General features: G+C 37.2%; 1 protein-coding gene and 1 long non-coding RNA gene across 2 annotated transcripts in view; both read right to left on the bottom strand.

Moving 5' to 3' along the window:
- The window catches only part of LOC114358359 (uncharacterized), a 182,936-nt gene that overhangs the window by 28,961 nt on the left and 129,002 nt on the right, over nucleotides 1-24,973 (bottom strand). The window lies entirely within an intron of this gene.
- On the bottom strand, nucleotides 7,485-8,806 carry LOC114358362 (uncharacterized). Its single transcript, XR_003656371.1, has 2 exons — nucleotides 8,702-8,806; nucleotides 7,485-8,035 (listed from the first exon to the last, which is right to left on the bottom strand). It is a non-coding gene; the product is annotated as an uncharacterized LOC114358362 (long non-coding RNA).

Genomic DNA, 24,973 nt, shown 5'->3' with positions numbered 1-24,973 from the left:
TATCAGCCAAAGGACGTCCACTGCAGACTGCCTGTGTCTCAAAATGATTTCCAGAATGATGTACAATTTTGTTAATTGATTGTAAAAAAAATCGTACACAAAATATTGTATTTAACCTTTTGTTTTGTTTTAAAACAACGAATCTAAAAATAAACCATGATTAAGTCCGCCACTGTACATCACTTTTATGAGCAAAAGCTTAAATAAAAACCATGTTCAGAAGTTCTTCTAGTCAGAATTTCTCTTGATTCAACAAACACAGAGCCTTTTCTTCTAATTTTAGTGCCAATTTCATTAAATTCAGAAGAAAATTTATGTTATCATCACATTTTTGCACTACAAAATCTTTTTGTCAGCCCTACAGCACCCTAGCCAGCAGTCAAGTCACAGAATAAATAAGTAAAAATTACGTTTCCCACTACCTGTCCGCGCCGTCCGCGGTCTATAATTTCCCACAATTGGATAGACTTCGTTTATTAAACCGACAATTTGAATTGAACCGTCTGGTCTTTTAGTTAACTAGATGGTTATGGGGGTGAGTTTATTGTATGGAAACAAGGATATAGAAACTAATAGAAAGGTATTATGATGTAGTTTGAAAAGTTTATATTTGGGATTGTAAATTACATGATACGTCACCAAAATACTTTTTAAAAATACTATTGATAAAAGATAATCTAAAGCTGAGCGCACCACCTAACTTTGACCGTAACTTTAACGATAACCGGTGTTTTTTTATGGCATTTGACAAATTTTTGACCTTTGTCGAAGTTAAAGTAAAATGGTGCGACCCCGCCTTAAACATCGAAAAAGTAAGTAAAATAATAAAGTTTGGCAAATCTAACAAGAAATATATCGAAAATTGAAGAAATGGGAGTTTAATTTAAATGTGGAAGATGAAGAAAATAAAATCCCATCAAAAACAATACTTGTCAAAAAAACCAAGTCTCGCAACTCAGTTGTTCTACGGTAAAAAGTTGTGAGATCCATGTAATACCAAGTCCAGGCCAGGAAATCTTTAACGTTTTACATAAATATATTGACTTGGCCATCGCACTAAATAATTTAATTTACACGTGTTTTCATGCGATGACCAAGTCAATATATTTATGTAAAACGTTAAAGATTTCCTGGCCTGGACTTGGTATTACATGGATCTCACAACTTTTTACCGTAGAACAACTGAGTTGCGAGACTTGGTTTTTTTGACAAGTATTGTTTTTGATGGGATGTGAGTCAGTGAGTCAGTGAGTGACAAAATTAAGTAACTTTGACCCGTTATAATTCTTAAACTACTGGTTCAAATTGAATGAAATTTTAAATATACCGTGTCTTTACAATGCTTGCATAGCTAATGAAAATTCAGCCTTCTAGTTTTATGCACAACGAAGTTACAGGCAGTCGAAAATGGCCTGAATTGCTTCGAGAAAAGGATGGTACGGCCGTGCCGCTTTTTTGCTCGACTTGGTGGGGGCACTGCCGTGCCCCCAGATACTCATCACTTATTTTGCAGGAACTTAATATTAGAACCCGGAACAAGTACATCTATCTGACTGAGTGACTGACTGACTCACTCACTCATCACGAAATCTCAGAAACTACAAGTGCTAGGAGTCTCAAACTTTGCATGGAACCCCCATTTCCCATCCCCATTTTAGAACGTAGGTGCTCACTAAGACGGGATTTTGCAAAATTTAACTCCTAAGGGGCTAAAACGTGGTCTACGCGTACGAAGTTGCGGGCGGCCGCTAGTCTGTTATAAATTAATTTCTTGACATATCAAAGCTCCATTGATCCAAAAAAGTACACCGATTTTTTTCTTAATATCACAGTCCCAAGATAACTTTTCTTACGTAAAATTTTTACACTTTCCTCAAAGAAGATTCGTCAAATTATCATAACGAAAATCATTTCCAAATAATTACCGATAATCACCCCCACTTTCCAGCGGCACCGCGAAGCCGTTAATATCGATGTCAATTATTGATGTTTTTGCCATCGATCATCCCTAATTGGTGGCAAGCAATCATGCGCATAAAATGGTACAGATGAGTATAATGGGACGAATATGACGCCATTAAGTTTATGCTAATGTTGCCATGAACACGGATGGAAAATCGCTTTGATAGGAAACTAGCTTTTTTAACTTATTCGCGTACAGTCGGCCGCGGATTTTTTTTTTACAATTTTTGATGTAAAAAAAAAGAGGTCCAGTGTACAAGGATGACGACCGGTTACTGCGCTGCCTGCATCTAAATGCTTCCTTCACCAGATCGTAGGTCCACCAAGTGGCCGGTTACAATACTCGATACATACCTACCTACTTATGTGAGCATTGCAATAATGTTCTTTAACTATGCAATTGTCTTTTTGGCATCGTGAAGGTTAAAATTCGCAGTTTTTTTATATTTGAGTCCGTGTTAACAAAGTAATTTAACACTAGGTATGTGTTTTTCCTCTGGGAATCGAAACCAGGATATCTTTGTAAGTTGAGAGATTCCGATTCCAATCACTGGGCAATAACGGAGGCAAATCCATCAGAAATGTCATGTTCAGATGAAGGCGCTTAAAGCTAAAGAGCTATTTTACATAAAAAATATAGACATGCTGTCGACCACGTTTCGTATAGGGACTAGGGACGGACTCTGTGACGTAGGAGCTTTTAAAATATATTACTTCTGGATACTTAGTGTACTATACTGACTTTGTGACGTCAATTGGCCTGTTCTTTTATAAGATATCTTTTAGTAGGTAGTACAGTGAACAGTACATCAGATATTTTGCTGTAAAATAGATTTTTTATTTTATTTCTATAACAACTAGGTACAATTTGATGTGCTATCGTTTATACGAGTACAAAACAACGGATATTTTTATTCGACGATTTTAAGTTCATAAAAGTTTATGCAGCTGACTGTACCTCGTTATAAATAATAATGGAGTGCATCGAAAATGCATATAGAATTCATTTTGTCTAGTGCAATTTTAATTCCATGTCTTGGGTATCCTTTTTCATTATAATTGTTTTAGTACGAGCTTTTTGGGTATAATGGCATATTGGATAGTTTTTAACACATTTTATAAGCTTTCATTTCAGAACTAATAAGATCCTTGTATGCTTGAAGCATATATTTTTATATTAATTTGAGTATAATACCTCTTTTATGTTTTAAATAATAACGTGGGGTTAGCCTTATTTGGTAAAAGTTGCAGAAAATATTATATCACTTTTAATTCATATGACCACTCACAATGCTGGCTGGTAACGCTGTACAACAATGAGCTATCGCATTTGCAACACCAGGGTGGCGCCACTGTAGAGTAAGGTCATGTCAGGCCAGTGGTCCAACCGTTTAAGTATAATAACGATAGCCCTCATTTTATGTATTTGAATCTACCCTCTACACTTTATAAATTTTGAAAATAGAATGTTTCTCTTAATTTGAAATTGGAATCGTAGTTGCCACACATCTTAAACCAATCACAGCTTTCAATTTACTTAAAATGGCGCAGTAGCTTAGTACACAGATTTGAATAGTCTCGAAAACAATTTCGACAAAAACCGCTAAACACAACTAGTGTAACCCATTTCGCGAGACCAGGGGAGCATGAAAAACAAGCAAATAATTAAACAGGCATCGGGTAGCTGGGAGCGAATCGCGAAGTAAGCTGTGGCGAGGTACCAGGACCGCACGCGCGCGAGGAGATAGAATTACGGGGGGGTGGCCTCGAAAAACGGCCTAGCGTCGCGTCGCGAATTTTCGGCAGGGTTACCAACTTAGGAGTTTACCCGGTTTAGGGGCGATTTTTCAATCGTCGGATAACTTATAACTGAAGAATAAGTTTGACACATTGACAGTTTCAGTATGGGAAATATTATGTCAAAAAGACAAGTTTATTATTCAGTTAAAAGTTATTGAACGATTGAAAAATCAGCCCTTAGGGAGAAAAGTGGGGGTTTGGGGTGAATCCCATTTTAGATGAAAAACAAGGTTAATTGTGCCAGTGCTTCAGTGGCATGTGCAGTCATACATGTAACATATTTTTTATTCAATAAATCAAAAAATATCAATTTAGTTCAAGACCTTTTGTCAACACAATCTTGCTCTTGCTTGATCTAGGTGGTAGGGTGATCAGTAATTATAGGTGGACAGACAACCTCATGAAGTAGTAGCGGGAAGGCGTTAGATGCAGGCCGCGGAATCATTGAGGGAGGCCTATATTCAGCAGTGGATGTCCTGTGGCTGATATGATAATACAATTATGATTATTGTAAGTTGGCGTGTAGGTGTCATCTTTTAATCCGTTTCTCGTGATCCAAAAAAATTTTTTGCTTATTTTTGGGAAACTTTTACATCTGGCAACCCTGTCCCAAAGCTTCCTAGCTACGGCGGCGGTTGCTCCGCGCCTTGCTCTTTGAAGTGTTTAAAGGTGGCAATACCGACTGACATAGCGATTGTCTGGAAATTCCCACTAGAATTATACTTGTTTTCACCCGACTGCGTCAGAAGGAGTTATGTTTTTTATTAGATTTTTTACCGTCTCGAAATTTTTACAGGATATTTTACCCATGAATAATACAACTTTCACAATGGGACCAACTATAATATCGCAAAAAATCACCTGTATAATACAATAGTTCAATACAGGTCTACCAAAATGGAAAACGTATTTATTAGGTACGAGTGCAATTTCTCTATTCACAAATAAACACAAATAATGTAGCTTTCTTCGTGGACAATAAATCATCATCATTTCAACAACAGGACGTCACCCTTATTGTTTTCAACCAAGTTTAAAGATGGAAAAAATATAACTATTTCCATCATCATTTCAGCCATAGGACGTCCACTGCTGTACATAGGCCTCCCAAATGATTCCCAGATTGGCCGGTTGTCTCGCTTTTCTCATCTAGCCTCTACCAGCTACTTCTTGAGGTCGTTAGTCCATCTCAGAATCCTAATGCACATAACAGTTGGTAATGGCACCCAGCTGAATATGGATACGTATGCGTGGCACCTCTGCCGCGCCCCCTAGCGGATTTATAAACGTGGTTAAAATTTACCCACGTAGGGATGTGCAAATTCAATAGATATTATATATTTGTTAGCCTTAAAAGTTACACCAAAAGACGGGTAATTTTATCCAGATTCCAAAAATGTGACTCGATAGTATGTAACGGTAATAATGATAAGCTATTTTAGGGAAAATGCGAAACGGGAATTTTTTTTTTTTTCCCGCGGAAAGTGGGGGGCACTTCACGCAGTAGCGCCTTCCCGCCGCAGATCGCTTGAGGGGTTAAGTGATCTTACGCGCTTGGTAAACGTTGATTTTTTTGGGTTTTTGTAACAAATCCAGTTCTGAGGACCTATCTAACACAGTCTGCCCGGGGAAGTAGTAATCAAACTTTAAGAGCGTGATCTGTGGAAATAAAAATGACTCAAATCAAAGACTGACCCGCCTGTCGCCAAATTACAAGAAATTTTTCTTTTTAGGGTTTCGTAGCCAAATGGCAAAAAACGGAACCCTTATTATTTATTTATCTCTCTCTTACACCATCATCTGTACAGTCTATTGAATGTCTTGTTACGGGACTTTTCCCGCCTCTCGTTTCCACCCCTGCAACTCCTGTGTAGCCAGGATCTACAGCTCGACCGCCAATAAAAACCCAACCAGTGAAGGTCAAGTTTGTCCCGGAGGAAAAGTTAAACTGTCATTGGTCGCGCAACGAAATTAATCAGAAGAACATAGGAGGAGTTTGAATGTCTTGTTAGGCATCCATGATGACCATTGAATAGCGATTCTTGTCTTCTATGGAAAGAATCTCCATATTCCCACTACTGTATTGCACAATCTGTACAACTCACCTCTATTGCAACTACATAGATGCCATAATATATGTCTATCTTGATGTGCAGTACTTAGAGGAATGCAATTAGCCCCCGTTTCGTTTCGGTCGTCGGCCGTCATGTTACTGTACGAAGGTAGGTAATGCTTTTCGTGCGATTCGGAATTGAAGCCCGTTCTAAAACTATGCCTAATCTCATCACGATTACAAGTTGCTCGTTTGATTTCGAAATTAAGATGTGAATGTTATACCGAAAGTATAGTGAACTAGCTGTAGCCTTCGTTCGCCTGAAATTCATTTTTGCTGTAAGACCGACTTACTCAATACGATCAAGTTTTATCAAAATTCGTTCAGTAGTTTTTAAAAGAAAGAGCGTAAAAGAGTTACACGGATGTATCCATCGCCAAGAACTTTGATATTTAATACATAAAAGATAGGATATGAAAACTAAATACGGATATTTATCCGTAGTTACGTGTAACGCACATCACTATTGCTGAAAACAAGTCGTTCGTATGTTGATCCGTTACCGCAAGTGAGTTACGAACAGTATATTGTTGCTATAGTTTGATGTTGATAATTGTATTACTTAATGCTACTTACATTATAAGTAACACTCAATGAAATTTCCTTCGTAAGCACACAACTAAAACTCTTACTAATGTTCAAGACATTAAGGTTAGAAATGAATAAAAGTAAGTACAATCAGTAATTTAAAAAGCTCATAGCACATTTTGAAATATTTCGATTAGTTACGATACCTATTAAAAGGAGACTGAAAGAAGATAGGTACCTACTATTAATTTTATTACAGAAGTCTTTGCTTCATCATCGTCATCATCAGATCATTTACATCAGCCTAATTTACCNGTCTCAGACGGAGCAGTTAACCGTTCTGACATTTGTTGCATCATATTCATCATTTGCATGAAAAACTGTGGTGGTACACTACCTGCAGGTAGGTTGGGCATAACCGTCTGGATAAACTGGTGCTGCTGCGGCTGGTGTTGAGAGGTACCGGCGTTCACAGTACCAGGCNTATATCTCGCGAATACCTGTTTTCCGGTTCAAATGTGGTGATGAGATTATTTCTTAACTCTTCCCACGATGCCGTTGTAACCATCCAATCATCGACCCACATTTTAGCTCGTCCTTTCAATAGGCTACCAACCTTCATGCGAATATCGAAGTCGTTGAATGTGTAAGTCTCTACTGCTTTGTTTATATGCTGACACCACTCGCGTACACCGACGTTTGTATCAGGATCAAATGAGGGTAGATAGATATCATTTATTCTTACCTTTGTCTCAGATGGAGCAGTTAACTGTTCTGACATTTGTTGCATCATATTCATCATTTGCATGAAAAACTGTGGTGGTACACTACCTGCAGGTAGGTTTGGCATAACCGTCTGGATAAACTGGTGCTGCTGCGGCTGGTGTTGAGAGGTACTGGCGTTCACAGTACCAGGTGTATCAGGTAATGGTGGAGCAGAAGTGGGTGGTATTTGTTCCGATCCCACTTCTGATGACGGAGAACCGACACCAGAAATGTTTTTAAAAATACTGACGTCAGCCCTGCTGACGTCATTTTCACTTTCCTCATCCATGCACAGCAAAAATAACAAAAATCCAAATGAAACTCACTCAGTTTATTCCACGAACTTGTACAGGTCCAAGATACGTCCGATCGGTCCGGCGGCTCGAGCAAAAGTGAGCTCCGTCCCGACTAGCGGCCGCTCTGTGACGCAAGTGACAATTCCGTTCGCCAGAGGGCGCGCGTGTCGTATTGAAAATCATTTAAAAACGTCTGAATTACGAATTGTCACTTGTTTCTTACAATCATAATTACTTTAAAAACAATCAAGTTAATTATGGTTAACTAATAAACCAAGTTTTAACTCTTTTAATAATCAAATTAATAAACAGTCGATCAATCGATTTGAATCAATAAGAACGTTTCAAATAAAACGATAAAGCGTTATTTCTCAAACTGAAATGAACTAATTATTTAAAAACTATGAAAATTATAGCAAGAATAATAATCTTGAATAAAACTTAAACAATTTTGTCTTATAATTTTACGTTACGGTTATGTGATTTTTATAAATATATCTCGATGCGCCGATACGGCCATTCTGACAGGCGGTGCGCGCCCTGCACCAGCCTGCATCCTTGTGGTGTGTATCTGTAATAATAGAAATAAAAACCTTCTGAAGTTTTTATCTTTGAGCAACTGTGTTGCTTGAAAAATAATCATAATGAAATTGCTTAAATCCACCACGTTACATCTCTATATGCAACCGGTTTGTTATTTTTATGATTAAAGTTATTTGTTTATAAATTGAAATAGTTTTATTACCCAAATTACATTCGACATGCAANTTGAAAAATAATCATAATGAAATTGCTTAAATCCACCACGTTACATCTCTATATGCAACCGGTTTGTTATTTTTATGATTAAAGTTATTTGTTTATAAATTGAAATAGTTTTACTACCCAAATTACATTCGAAATGCAACTGGTTATTTACTTATTCAGAATATGGGGTTATTATGTTTATAAGTTACACTTTGTATTGTTATAATAATATGTTTTTCGACCATCCATCACGTCTGCACACATTTAGTTCTCGGAGTGTCTCGGAGGTTCTCGGAGTTCTCGGAGTGTCTCGGAGTGTCTCGTAGAAATAGGGAAAGGTTTGATGCTGTGCTCTGGGCGGTTCTGTACGCCGTGGTACACAGAGGCTCTATCGGAAGGAACGTAGGACTAGGGTGATGCTGTGTTTATCACAGGGGCTCTAAAATGAAATGTATGGTAATATTAATATGAAACAATTTGTGAAACTTACATGCTTATTGCACATCTTCATTGCTCGAAGGTTCTACCACGAGTATGAAGTCTTCGGGAAGCTCAGCTCGTGAAGCGGACACCTCAGACTCAGGCAGCCCAGCTCGTGAGGNAGCAAGAATAATAATCTTGAATAAAACTTAAACAATTTTGTCTTATAATTTTACGTTACGGTTATGTGATTTTTATAAAGATATCTCGATGCGCCGATATATATTTTCAACAAATAGTAACTTTTGAACAAATATACCCCTCTAGCGGACCCACCCTATTTTTTAAAACTTTCTTTTGATCAAAACCTTGCCTGAAGAATGCAGATGCAATCCATGATCAGGCGAGCTTGCCCACCTGATGCTTATCCACTCGTGGTTGGATACCTTGGGGTTGCATAAATTCTGGAATACTGACGCAAGCGGGAAATTCCACTCCCGGCTGAGTGCAGTCTCATCTAAAAGTAAAAGAATTCGGATTTACCCTTACCGTTTGTTGGTTCTAGTCGAGCTGTGTCGAAATTTTCAGACTAGTTGCTAGTTCACTCGTGTGTGCCGCGATCGGCTGCGGTCCAGGCGATTGGGTCCAGCCGGCTTATGAGGCATTACGTAACATCGTAAGCCATTGGGCCTGTGCCCATTGGTGCACGTCCCACGATATGTGGGTCAACAACTACGACAGAAACGAGCCATATCAATTTATGTGACCGTTAGATAATTCCTGGCAATAGGTGGTGACTGAGTTTGTTCCGGCGTTTCTTCTCAGCACTTGCCATATGTTTGTCTCGAAGCGCTGGTAGGGCCCAAAAGATAAGGAGACATGTAAAGTGCCCCATAAGGGCTACCTTTTCTTTTTTTATTATTTTCTATTGACGTTCATAAGTGCCACTTGTGGTCTAAACTGAATAAATATTTTTGATTTTGATTTTTATTTTTGATTTTTGATTTTGTGTAATACACTTCTGTAGTTCATTCCAATGGTTTCAAAACTAACAACCTGATAGGTAAGCATTTTTTGTGAAGTCCAAATTATTTAGCATAATTCGGCCACGTCCTGAACCTGAAACAAAATGACGTAAGGCTCTACCTTCCTCCAAACCACAGCTCCAAACCATATTATTTTTAATTGAATTTTGGATGGTACGAGGCATGCGTGTAGGCTAACACGAGAAAAAATCATTTGGTTCCCGTTCTTCCCTGTAATTCAAAAAACACAATGGGAACATCCCGGGGCCAGGTACCCGCTAACGACCGTCGTCGCCGGCCCGGGCGTAATTAACCCCGCGATCGACACGTCGGGGCCATAAATCCGGCTGTGGGCTGGATGTCAGAGGTAAGGTGCTTACCCGGGGCAGATCATATCTAGAACCACCTAAAGTCAGGGGTACGTGTGTAAATAAGATATAGTAAGTACTAACCTCTTGATATGATAGCTGCCTGGTTGGTTAATTCTCTTAGGTACCGCCAACTGGCTGAGGGGAAATGCTAGTTATGATGAGCACAGGAATTCATACCCAATATCATAGCAATTTATAATATGCATGTATACTCTTTTATAATGCGAACAGCAAGCGACTGGAATTCACTGCCTGCTGTTGTCTTTCCTGAACATTATAAACCGGGCCTTTTTAAGGCGAGAGTGAATAGGCAGGTATGTACCATCCTAGACTGCAGCATCACTTAACATCAGGTGCTATTGCGGTGAAATACCTACCTCGTCTTTCGTATCTATAAATAATGTGATATACTAATGTTATAAATAGAAGCTAATAAACTGAAGCTCAGAACGTTCCTTCAGCGTTAATAACCCAATAGAGTACGCGGCGAACGACGCGACTAATTAATAGCTAACGAACCGCTAATGAAGGCGACGAATACGCGTCTACTAACATATCTGCACAAATTAGTTACCTCCTGTACAAGATAACTTTATCCAATCATTGGATGTATGTACAGACAGCACACCAAGTCAAATGCTGTGGCATCTTACGTCCTTACCTATTATGTGCTCTTGTGCAATAAAAATGTTTAGTCTAATTGTTGTTGACGGTACATCGAAAGGATCCATACTACTACTCATATTACTATTTATAATTAGTTAAGTTTTTAATTAAATCACTTTTGCAGCAATTCATAGGATCACCAGCAAACTTAGCAAATAATCATGACTGCATGGACCCGATTTTTTTAAAAATAATATAAAGTAATTGACGTCTAGCCAGTCAACATAATTATATTAGTTACTAGCGGCCGCCCGCGACTACGCACGCGTGGATCCAGTTTTACCCCCTTCATCCATCTTACGCGGTTTTTCAAGCGTCTAACTTAAGCGGTTTAGATTTTTTATACAAAAGGATTTTCCCGCTAATTCCCGTTCCCATGGGAATTCCTAAGTATACTATAACCTGCCCATGAGTATGAAGAATAATTGTACCAAGTTTCGTTAAAATCCGTCGAGTAGTTTTTGTTTCTATACAGACAGACAGACAAAAATTTTACTGATTGCATTTTTGGCATCAGTATCGATCACTAATCACCCCCTGATAGTTATTTTGAAGAATTGACCTTTCTACAGATTTATTATAGTAAGTATAGATTAAAATTTCTTAGCGATTAGAGTCGCGTCGCAAACTAAATTATAAATAACTTGAAAAGATTGAACTGCACTTAAAACTTTATGAATCTTAGGCAGTTCGATTTGTTCAAGTTATTTATAAAATGTATAGTTTATAATCAGCTTCAATATAGTTTTGAAAGCTCCGCGGCGATGTGCGACTAATTACTAGTTAACGAGCCGCTAATGAAGGCACAAGCGCGTGCTCGCAGGTAGCACGACATGTGTGTACACTGTACAAGGAGAATAGTGTTGACTGCAAATGTACTTACTCAAGGTTGAACATAGTAAATAGAACTCTCTATACAGAAATGTGATTTCTCCAATATTTTAGAAATAACATATTTATACTAGTTTACTCGTAAACTAGTAATTTTTACTAGTTTACTCGTGTATAGTTGGAAGATCGTGTCCAGGCGCAGTTTCCATTCAAAAACTTTCCTTCTATTTCAGTTCAAAATGTCATTAGGTCACTTTGAGATAATTACACCATGTTGGTACCACTTTTACTAAGGTTGCCGTCGATAAATACTTCTAATCCTTCTTCTAAATTGTGGACCACAAACTTACCCCTATCACAAAAACATACGGGTACACCAATAGTATTTACATGTCGCTGGCTGTGGGTAACTCATACTAACTTTAAAGTGTATTGATCACGCGAAAATCCCGCAAAGTGCAATCCTTGGGTATGATTAGAACTCCCCCTAATCCCACCCTGGGCTTAGAGTTATTGGAAAACTGTGAGATCGTAGAGTTGCGACCCTCCAACTTACCTACTCTCTCTACTTTACTAGTAGCTTGTGTCAGACACGTAAAACAGAAAACTATATATTTTTATGTAATTTTGCAATTAGAATGACTAAGAATAGAAGTTCTAATAATATAAGGTAAGAAAATTTTCATACCTTAACCTATTCCTCGTCATTAATTCAGTTCATTTACATAAAATTTTAAGTTATTTACATTTTGGGTAATGCGCAAAGTAGCAGCCTACGGAATTTAATAAAAATACAGTAAAACAGAAAAGAAGCAATGGGGTTTCCCATTAAAAGGGTAGATATTATTACAACAATGGAGAGAAATTGGACGGGCCCGCTGTATAATAGGCTCTTGTAATATGAACGAACACAAAAACTGGAATGATGAGTGTCTTATTACATTCATCTTAAGATCCTTCATCTTGAATTCATTCTTAATGATTTAATACAAACACACATCCCTATATGCACTTGAATATAATTTTCTATTTGGAAAAAATCTACTCTCCCGTACTATTATCATTAGTCAATTGGTTTTATTCTATGAAACTAACGTTTCTTAAGTATCCATTAAAACCATACCATTCTAGCCATTTTTCAATTATTGGCCCGAGCGAGATGAAACTGTCCATAAAACGAGGAATTAATGAACGCAGGCGCTAAACTCGTGTAACCGCGAGCTAAACAGATTATAATTAACTCCAAAATAGCTGCCATAAATTTTCAATATTCCATCACATAATGGTAAAATATTGGATGCAACGGGATGAAAAGAGAATTCACATTGTCATAACTACTCGTAGCTGTGACTGTGTCTCTACCATGCGCATTGTATCCGTGTTCAAAATTTTATGAGTCGTTCGTAGTCCCTAAAGTATTTACGTTTACTCGTTTAGTACCTACTTTCAAATCTACCAAAAGAAAATGGCAGCTACAAAAAAATACGCCACTACTCCATATAAACCTACCAGCTGTCTTTTCTACCGCACCGCTGCCAGCAGGTTGCAAGTGACAGCAGTCGCCAACTCTTTTAAAATTAACCGTTCCGCAGCAGGCCGGCAGGGGCAGGCAACATTTAACAAGGCTGCTTAAAATTTCGCCCCGTGTGAACAAACTTGCGGTGTTTGTCGCTCCGCGGGAGGACACCTGACTCATTCAATAAAGGTGGATTTATACATATGATGCGACAAAGCTTGACAATATTTATTGGATTAAAAAGGGGAACAATTTCTATTCTGTCTCTCTTTCTTCTTTATTAGTTCTATTTCTTATCATTAGTTCATTCCTTTTACAGTAGTATTTTGATATGTGTGCTACGTGAAGCCCCCGGCAGAGGTTTTATGGCTCCCAAAGAACGTAAAGCAAATAATACCGGTTCATATTTTTCCACGACCAGGTCTAGACTTACAGCTTGTTCTATCCAAATTTATCGTCCAATTAGTCCGAGATATGCATTTACATTATCCGATTTTTAAGAAACATCCACTCAAACATTTAATTTTAAAAGCAATCAGCGTATTATAAACAAGTTCTTCAATAAAGCTATAAAAGTATTTCCCTTTAGCGGTTCATAATGCCCAGTTGTTTGACATATTCCAGCCACCCTGACATTACATGTGACATCAAAAATTATGCCTTTCGACGTGAATACAATCTCTACGCGTTATTGCTTCCTTATTACGCCTGAAGGGGCGCATGGGGCCATAAAGTGGTAATCATTGGGTTCCGTATTTAATAAAAAGAGGGTTTGAACAACCCATGCATAAGATTGGCCTTTTAGCTATAAAACCTAGGAGGAAATTATGTGAAATGACATGCAGAAAATCGCCATAAACTTTACCTTAATGTAGGTACAGAATAAATTAAGATACCAATAGTATGAGTAGAGTTATAAAGCTCAATATAAAAACTCAAAACTTAAATAAATTACTGTCTTACTTAAAGTGTTAATTGATTTATTTTTCTTTTTCAGATACACCAGCAGTACTGGTAAGTGATTTAAATTTTCTCGCATGTAAACTTACTTTTCAATTGTGTTTTATTGTGTCATGTTTTTTAAGAGTGTATTTCAGTGCGTGCATTTCCAGATTGATCTTTTTCGTTTTTAATTTTAAATCGTATCGCCTCGTGTAAAGGGCGCTTTAAATAAAGCAATAAACAGCTGTGTCCACACGCTGAACAAATGAACACTGGACTTATGATGTAGGTCGGCCGCGTCGCGTCGCGTCGGGAACACAGCGCATTGGAAATTTCCAGCGGATTATTTTGCGAATGCTTTTGTTTGCTTTGCGAAGATCCAATTTTACGTTGAGCAAACTCGTTCTGTTACGTTCTTAATGGAGTTTTCTGGCATTTTCATTTAAACAATTTTGATACGCAGTATTCATAGGGGCGTGAATTTTATAATTACTTACGGAACTGACTGCAGAGATTATTTCATATTATGGAACTGACTGAGATCGAGTGATTTTCATTTTGTGCTTGTCATTATCGGACTTTACACAACCCACACAACCACTCGGTCATAGCTTCACCGCACCCTTTTGGCTTTTCGTATGGGATCATTAACGGTACCTATGTCAATTCAGTTTTCTTTTTTTTCAGCAGTAGGTTTTTCTTTTTCAGTTTTGCAACTGCAGTAATCTATTTGCAATAAGCACTTTACAATACTTGAATGATCAAACGAACTTACCAAGTGAAGTTCGATCTAAATTATCCTGTTTTCGCCGAAGAGATTTATTTTACCATGTAGTACCCCTGTACGACAACCCAATCCGCACACAATATTCAGCGTAGTAGTATTAAAANGACCGATATTGCATGACTTTAGTTTTGCTGACATTTAGCATCAGGTCGTTAGCACTCAACCAGCCTATAACATTTTCTAAGGCCGTATTTGCTATTGAATCAATATAGGGTCTTTGTCCCCTGCCTTTATTACGAGTGTCGTGTCATCTGCGAAAAGTATACACTTGTGTGAGGTAGCATTTGGGAGGTCATTGATGTATAATAAAAAGAGCAATGGCCCAAGAATGCTGCCTTGAGGTACACCTGTTTTTTTAATTAATAATTTAGATCTATATGTCCTTATATGTGTTCCTTAACTATGTTTTGGTTTATTTTTACAATTTTTGTCAGCTCGGTGCATTGTTTCCTGTTCCTGATGTAACTCTCAATCCAGTCGTAGGCCTTTCCCCTTATGCCATATGATTCCAGTTTGCGTAAAAGCTTATCGTGATTTACGAGATCGAACGCGCTACTCATATCGAGAAATACTGACATTACTGGTGTTTTATACTTTCTGAAACATACTTTATTAAGTCAAAGCAAGATAAGGTCGTTGAACTACCTTTGCGAAAACCATATTGTTGAGGCTGTAGTATGTTAAATGCGGCCACAAAGTTATTCAGTCTCTCAAGCATTGCTTTTTCAAATACCTTAGACAGTACAGATCCTAAGGTAATTGGCCTATAGTTACCCAGATCTTTTTTATCGCCCTTCTTATATATTGGTTTTATAATTGAAAATTTCAAATCATCAGGAAAGAGACCCTCAGAAAAAGAGAGGTTTAAGATATGCATAAGGGGTCTGCCTATGTATCTGGCACTAGATTTCAGTACCTTAGTAATGATATTATCATACCCGCCTGATTTACTATTATTTAAGGACATGATTATTTTATAAGTCTCGCTTTCATCAATCGGTTTTAGATAAATTGATTCAGAAGTACTGCAGTAGCTATGTGTCATTCCGCTGTCAGATCTCTGTTGACCAGTCAAATTAGTAAAATAATCATTGAATAAATTGCAAATGTCAAGAGAATCCGTGTATATCCTATTATTAAATTTAATCATGTCAATATCACTACTCCCCACTGTGTTAGAGAGAGTTTTTGAAAGAGTTTTTGAAATAGTGTCCCAAGTAGCTTTACCTTTATTTTTGCTACTACGTATAAACCGGTTGTTACTTATTTTTTGTGCATTTTTTATACATTTCTTTAAAATTTTACTATACTGATGGAAGGTTTCCCTATGCAACTTCTTGTTTGTTTTACACAAACGAGATTTTAGATATAATTGCCGTTTACTTTTGCATGATTTTCTTAGCCCTTTTGACATCCATCTTATCTTGGCCGGTCTATTGTTTGTCTTGACCTTGATCCTAGGAAAACACAGATCATAGAACAAGATGAATATTTCATAAAAATATCTAAATATCTTGTAGTAGTTGTAGTAATATCTTGTAAGTTATTACATTCCATGACGTCGGAAAAAGTGAGACTAGATATGCAGTTGCAAAATTTTTTAATGTTATCCGTACAATAATCCCGTTTGTGTTCAAACCAAGTTGTATAACTTTTTTTTATTTTATTGACTTTAAATGTTATTGTTTGCGCAGTTTCGTGGTCTGAAAGACCAAGGTAATGCACACCCGACTCTACATGTTTTATGTTACTAGCTATTTGGTCCAAGCAAGATTCCCCTCTTGTTGGTAGCTGAATGTGAAGCTGAAAATTGTAACTTTTTAAGATACTATTTAGGTCTTCGGTGTAGTTGTTGTGTTTTAGAATATCCAAGTTCCAATCTCCACATATAACAACCTTTTTTCTTTGAAATTTATTTGACAGGTAGTCTAATAGCCTATCGAGTTTATGCAAAAAAAATACCTGTTCGTAGTCGTCGTATTGAAAATCATTTAAAAACGTCTGAATTACGAATTTTCACTTGTTTCTTACAATCATAATTACTTTAAAAACAATCAAGTTAATCATGGTAAACTAATAAACCAAGTTTTAACTCTTTTAATAATCAAATTAATAAACAGTCGATCAATCGATTTGAATCAATAAGAACGTTTCAAATAAAACGATAAAGCGTTATTTCTCAAACTGAAATGAACTAATTATTTAAAAACTATGAAAATTATAGCAAGAATAATAATCTTGAATAAAACTTAAACAATTTTGTCTTATAATTTTACGTTACGGTTATGTGATTTTTATAAAGATATCTCGAATTCTCGATGCGCCGATATGTATAACATTTTTATATTTCATATTTGTTGAAATTATGGTATTTTGTATATTATGAAAGGTAATATTTATGGCATTGGTTAAGATGCCAATAAATGTTATGCCTAGAAATCGTTATTAAAAAAACAAGACTACAGAAAAAATATATTATACTAAAATATTATTATAATAAAAGTGGTTATGGCAAAAAAAATAATATGCCTTATGATTTATTCTGTATGAACGTTATGCGAAATGATGAGTATTCCAAAAAACTTTATGCACTCTTAAATTATGACAATATTTTTTATGCAACCGAATATGGGCCCGGTATTCACTTGTGTCCGTCATTTTCGTGGCTCTCGAAAATATTCTGACCAGGAATTTTATAGAATGTCAGTATTCAAAACCGTGAGAAATTGCAGTTGCGTGAAGTTTTGACCAATAGACGTGTTGACACCGCCAGTTAATTGACGTACTTTTAAAAACTGTTAAATCAAACTCCCATAGATTTCGTATGGCACGACAAGCAAGTGACGTCGCTATTTTGTGAATTTAATCAAACTACTTTTCTTAATTACAATCCGACCAAAAATGATAATTTACAGGTCATTTCAGATTAATTAAGCTTTCAAGATCAGAGGTGGAATTGTGTAAAGCAATCGTAATCATTTGACAGTTCATATCGTACGATTGTTCTGTCAAACGCTTTGTTTAACTGACTTTATCGTACGATATGAACTGTCAAACGATTACGATTGATTTACACAATTCCACCTCAGAATGTCTTTAATAAATTGTAATATCGAATCAATATCATCAATATAAAATTACTACTATANAGCAAGAATAATAATCTTGAATAAAACTTAAACAATTTTGTCTTATAATTTTACGTTACGGTTATGTGATTTTTATAAATATATCTCGATGCGCCGATATACCAGAGGCAAAATAAGTCCTACATAGCTTAGTCAGATTGTGGAGGCTTGATGCTTGCATTTGTCCATTAGTCGTCTAAAATCACGGCCAGAAAATGAATGGTCCTATTCTATTCTATCATACTTACATAAATGAGGAGATCCGTAAACGAACTAAAGTCGCTGACATAGCCCGACGGATTAGCAAGCTGAAGTGGCAGTGAGCACATAGTACGCAGAACTGACGGCCGATGGGGCAGCAAGATTCTGGAATGGAGGCCGCGTATCGGAAAACGCAGCGTGGGACGTCCACCCAAAAGGTGGACCGACGACCTGATAAAGGCAGCAGGAAGGCGCTGGATGCAGGCAGCTACCAACCGTGCGATGTGGAAGTCATTGGGGGAGGCCTATGTTCAGCAGTGGACGTCCTGTGGCTGTAATGATAATGATTCTATTCATTCCGACTTTAGACAGATTTAGGTATTCCGTATATCCGAATGACCATAAATATCTACGCTAGCACAGCCCTAGTCTTACGCGTGTCGCCACATAAAATCCCAACTCCTTTGCACGAAAACTTCTGGCGCCTCACTATTGAGGGAGGCGAGAAATCTGTCTATTCGTATATTATCTAATATTACCGGTTAAAGAAAAACATGTCTCTCAGATGTGCAGAGCGTAAGCCTGAGACCTTCATCTGATTAGAAATATCACCAATTCTTGTGGATATTTATTTATGCATTTGTTATTTAATTTTCTCAAAGGTTTTAAATGTGTGTCTTAGGTAGAACATAAACCAAGGACCTTTCGTTTGCATGGCGACTACTTTGACAAATAAACTCTAGAGAGTATATATCAAAAATTAAGTTTGTACGATATGTTTAAACTTATTAACATAGCTTGAACCATAATGAGACTTAAATAATATACGATTTTTGGTCCAGTAAGTAAAAATATCTCTCTTCCTCTTAATGCTAATAAAAATGTATAGGAAATTGTATTGTAGCAGACTGTACTTAAAAAAATAATTACTTATTTATATGTTACTTTTAAATAGTACCTGGCGATGTCATAACCCTAAAACATAACCCTCCATCTGGCGCAGTCGAGTAAAAACTACGAATCTGCCAAGAAATAAACTTCCTAGCAAAGCACTACCGGCTACCAGGCGCGCATAAACTAGAAGTACTAATAAATGTCGTCTTACACAGACGCGAGGAAGCACGCACTAATTCCATTTTGGCCCCCCCAATTTATATCTGTCACTTTTGGTGCGGTGGTCGGCGCGTAAAAATATTGTTTTTACTTATCCCGGGGGGCGCCCCCCCGCCCGGTAGGGGGTAATTACTTGAGCCAGACCCCCAAGGCGTAGCGTGCCGTTTTTGTAGGGCGTAGAATTTTTCTTAATCTGAACTAAGATACGGTTTTTGCTATACGTGTGGGACAAGGGTGTCTGTCTAGGTTTTTGTATAGATATTTTGCTGCGTAGAATCTTTTCCAGAATTTATAGGAAAAAGAAAGGAACTAAGGCTTTATATTCATGTTACATAAACGCAAGTAAGTACAAAAAAAAACACATTAAACGTTACAAAATTGCTTTAGACTATATTACAACAACAAAGACTGTCGCTACTAATCAGTGCCAGTGCCCCAGCTAAGGAATGCAGGCGACTAACTAATGTAGCCTTCTAACTTATGGCTCCCTGGTACTCTGCTGGAGTTACGGTATTTTCCTATTGGACCATAGTTCTTTCTGACAATCGAGGTGTGCTACACTGCCTAGATAATATTGGTACCGATTTATGCTGCCTTTGTAATTTTAATGGAGTTGATACTTATATTTTTAGTAAAAATTAAAAATAAGTATAAATAAAGTAGACGTAGATTTTCAACCAAGGGTCATGGACAATTAGGTATATACGAGTATATGTACTTCCAAAATGGAAATCCCATGAACGACTTTTGTCCCAAAGATTCACAGTTAACTACATTCAAAGTAGCAGGGCATGCGGTACATACATAGTAAGTAGCGTAGGTAGAGCCTACCTGACCTGTAGATGTGTTTTGACAGACTAAATAAAATTATTTCGGATACCGTACTCAATTTTCATATTTTTATCCTACCACTAGCAATACTATTTTTCCCAAAATATAAATAATTCTCCCTTCCCCGAACCCGAAATAGTGATGCTCATAATAAATGTAGGCCCAACTTTGCCCATAAAACTTTAGTTTCGGCCTAAGGGATCCAGCCTAGACATGCCTAGGTCGGGACTCGGGATTAACTTATCAACTGTCAAATTGTCTCTTCAAGCGGGGCACGCCTTCTGAGATGGGTACATGGATACTGGCCGCCATTTTAGGGCTCGAATTTCGTATGCCATTGCATAAGCAACACAGATAATTCTTGTATGATGCGAACAGCTAGGGACTGATTAGTTCGCGAGTTAGACTCGCACTTGACCAGTTTTATCTTCCGACAAATCAAACCATGTCCTCGAGGCCTAAGCTCAATAAATACTGTTTTATACCAACGAATCCTTATAAGGAGTAACATTTGCATTTAAACCTGTTGCTTTGTCAGTTGTTGCTGTTATGCCGAGTTTATCTAAAAACTTACTTAGTTACTGACTAAATTGCAAAAGGAAGTTATAATTAAGTACATATTTAGACACTTAACCCGTTGTTTAATTATAAGTGTCAGCTGTTTACCTTTTATGTTGCTAAAAAATAACTAGTGATGGAATGCCCAAACAAATGTTTCGACAACCCAGAGCAGACTGTCCTGGCGCCGCAGAACGGAAATTTCCCAAATAATGGGAAATGGCTAGCACAAAGAAGAAGTAGTAGTGATGTGAAACGTGACTTCAAAAAAGTTCGGGCAAACTTTCGGCTATGCCCAAAAATAGCCCGAAACTCTAGCACGTGATTTTTTTTTATATTTTTCCTTTTTTGTTTCAAAAATTAATTAACAAAACTACACAGGTTCGACCTTCTCGCCGCGCAGATGTAAAGTCTAGAATGGCTAGGCGTAACTTAAAGACCTAGGCACGGACACGGGCAGCACAGCTCAGGGACAACAGCCAGGCCATTTACGTAATGGTTGCATAATGTTTATTGGCGTAGCAACTTAGTATTCGGCGAAGCGTAGAACATGAGAATTTGGAGTTAGGTCTCGGTATAGTTGAAGTAATGCTTTGATCTATCAAAATAGAGGTAGAGTCTGGTCAGTATTCTGGTTTGGTGTTGCAGATAGGATAACAATCAATGGGAACCACTGATATTTATATAAAAACATAAAAATTGTAATCCTAAGTACCCATTACAGTCTAAGATGCGAATTACAGAACAAGGTTTAAAATTGGACTCAATTTCAAACGTGATAGAGACTTTTGACTGGTTTAACAGAATTTAGACTGATCACAAGATTCTACGACTTAAATCGAATCAAGTTTTGAGCATTGGTATTAAAAAACATACAACTATTTTTGTACAGACTATGGCACTTCAAGTTTGGCATGGTCATATTGGTCATCGTGGTAATGGTTCTTACTACAAAAAAAATCTAATACATAAACATTATGTTTAAGGTTCTATCTTAGAGATGACCCACAAGGTTGCTTTGTTCAGCTGTAATTTTATGTTATGAACCTAATTTTTTTCTTTCTTTCTTTATTGGGCTGTCTTTTCCACAAGCCTGGCTGTTCTCGTCAGCCTGTGCAGACGCGTAGCTAGGTTTAGATATAGGTTAGGTACGAGCACGCAAGGTCGCCCGGCGCCTCATTGGTCAAACCGCCTAGAATACTGTGGACATTACTCTTTGTTGTAAAGTAGGGTAAAAACGCTTTGTTCGGCACCCCAAGACTTTCAGTTCCCATGCTTGTTTGTGGTGTTATTGTATGGGTTTTCTATTATATTTGTGACAAGTTTTTTTTTGACCCACTTAAAAAAGGAGGAAGTTCTCAATTAACTGTTTTTTTTCCTTGGGTGGTTCTGCCCATTTACTTCATTTTTTTTATAAAATAATGTTGCAAAATTAAATAAAAATTACCTATTGCATTTGATTAATAGACATGTGTGTCTCTTAGGTTTACAGATTTATAATTCACTGACGCATATTTTTTTGCATTAGAATAAAATAAAAGAAATTTAATCTTCCCAACCTATTTGGCCAGGGAGAGGAGTGCAGACCAAATGCTCCATTTGCCTCTGGTAAATAGGAGAGGTATGTCCCTGCAATGAAAACTAAATGACCTGATATTGATGATAGTTAAATAAAATAATTTTCATGAAAATGTGTAAGATGATGAAAAAAAAATTAAAACTATTCTCAATCTGTTGTAAAGTGAAATGGTGTTCGACAATAGACTTAAACATGATCCAGCAAAGTTCAAACTTGCCTGCAATACACGGCTCGTTTGTGTAACTTTCGCCAACTTCAGGACTTACAAAGGTATTGTAGAGTTCGATCTCATAATGTGTAGTTACGAACTTAGCGATTTGCCTGATAACGATCTGTTAGGAATTTCTGTTTATTTGTAATATTCTGAAAACTGTGAAGTCGAGGCAAACTCTTCAATATAAATATATAATCCCAACTAATATTATAAATGCGAAAGTAACTCTGTCTGTCTGTCTGTCTGTCTGTTACGCTTTCCCGCTTAAACCTCGCAACCGATTTTGATGAAATTTGGCATAGAGATAGTTTGAGTCCCGGGAAAGAACATAGGATAGTTTTTATCCCGGTTTTTGAAACCGGGACGCGCGCGATAAAGTTTTTCTGTGACAGACAAAATTCCACGCGGGCGAAGCCGCGGGCGGAAAGCTAGTATAATATAAATAAATCTTTGGACAATTTCACACAGCGCCAGCTAGCCCCAAAGTAAGCAACTTAATGCTGTCTTATGGGTGCTAGCTTAACGATAGATTGCTATATTGAAAGTACCTTAGTAGGTATTTTAAAATAACATAGTTTTCAGTAAATTGTTGTTAAGTTGGAAAAAAAAGTTTTTCTTTCTTTCTTCCTAAATTTCTCAAATAAATTATAGACAAACTAGCTTTCCGCCCGCGGCTTCGCCCGCGTGGAATTTTGTGTGTCACAGAAAAACTTTATTGCGACGTCCCTGTTTCAAAAACCGGGATAAAAACTATCCTATGTCCTTTCCCGGGACTCAAACTATCTCTATGCCAAATTTCATCAAGATCGGTTAAGTGGTTTAGGCGTGAAAGCGAGACAGACAGACAGAGTTACTTTCGCATTTACAATATTAGTATAGATTGAGATGGAAAAACTCTTTTTAGCAGAAATCCCAAGCCCTAAGAAGGAATGCGATGCTTAAAGCACCAAATGCACCGATAGAGCCTATTAGGTAACTTTCAAATTGTATAAATTGATGATAATAATCTGTAGGTGTTTTTTTTTCTTAATATTAGTAGCCGTAATAGGTTTACACCCGAAACAATTATTTTTTTTTAAGTTTTAATTATTATTTTTTGAGATGCAACCTTTAACTGTAATAATTATCAATTACTCTCAATTTTCTCGTACGTCTTCTCTACAGTTGTGAGTAGCTCACAGGGTTACCAATATTCAGTTGAAAACTCCGGATATTCCCGTCCCACACGTCCTTCACTATTTATAGTTCAAAAGCGGCGGTAACGGTTAGCGGGTAATTTGATTCCTGTTAGAACTTTATCCCCGTTTTGAACCCAGCAATGTCCACTATAATCTCATCAGCATCAGAACATGGGGAAATTGAGAAGCTATTTTGTAGCGGGAAATGACGGCCCTTTAAAAGTTAGGCAGCGCATTATGTTCGATAGTAAGATCGCTAATTTATAGTCAATCTTTGAAAATAAAAGGTTATCTCATGATTGGCAGAAAATACCCTGAGTCATTTAGCTGTCTTTCAGTTTGAATATGAGAGATTGATGTATTCTGTTGAATTTGAATTTAATTTTAAACATTAGTATAGTCATTCAACATACAATACTTTCCCCAATTAGCTTTGCATTTATTTATTGAAACAATATCAAGGTCGCAACTGACATAAAAAGAGCCCCCAAATCAATAGTTATACCCCAAAATTATTTCCCACAAAAATTACGAACGCAGGAACGTCCACCCTAATATCAGCGGTCATGTCACCCGACACGCCGCCATTTGCAAGGCGAACCGCTACGCTAGGCGGGAAAAACTGACTTTAGCGCCAATTTCGATGCCATGTCTGGTCTAGGCCCTTCGTGCAACGCGCGCTGAATTTTAACTCTATGAATACTTTTGAAGAGTAAAATAAAGTTTTAATCTGTAATGTATTGTGTTTTTTTTTTGTCATCAGTATAGGAACATGACCCCTCTCTAATTTACCGGCAAATTGAGGATTTTGCTTACACTCTCCGCACTGGCCAGACGGGTTAGGGACTGAGGTATTTTTTTTTACAATTGAAATACTCATGTGCCAGTATCTGGATTCTGGTATTAACACAAATGCAAGTGTGAGACGCGTGCAGGTGTCATGTTAATCAATGGTCTTTAAGTTAAACGTGTAAGGTTGAAAATCAAGCGAATTAAACCTAACTGTAATTTTAAGGGCAGTGTACTTCGTCCTATTATGATTAACTTTACTCTGTGAAGCAATTGCGAAATTAAATCTGTCGCGTATTATTACTATGTCTAGGTCTAAAGTTATTTTTTTTATTCTTTAAAAAATCTCAATGTAGATACGACAGCAATTTAATCTAATCACTGGAGTATCCTATGTCGTTGTAATAGGAGCTATTTTGCAACAAAAAACTGATGTGCTGTCGCCTGCATCCATAAGTGCAGTCTCAGATTAACTCACGCACACCCCTGCACTTGCTTGAGTAATCGCACCATAAACATTTTGTCATGCACAATCCGTACCTTGGGGTATATTTGCAAGCCATTAATGCACAATTTTACTTCGGCCATATGCTCGACGAGCCTACCCAACCAA

This window comes from Ostrinia furnacalis, unplaced genomic scaffold (assembly GCF_004193835.3).
Source record: "Ostrinia furnacalis isolate ACB-3 unplaced genomic scaffold, ASM419383v2 OfSCF3887, whole genome shotgun sequence".
In the NCBI taxonomy this organism is placed as follows: domain Eukaryota; kingdom Metazoa; phylum Arthropoda; class Insecta; order Lepidoptera; family Crambidae; genus Ostrinia; species Ostrinia furnacalis.
This window is presented reverse-complemented; position numbering and strand designations above follow the sequence as displayed.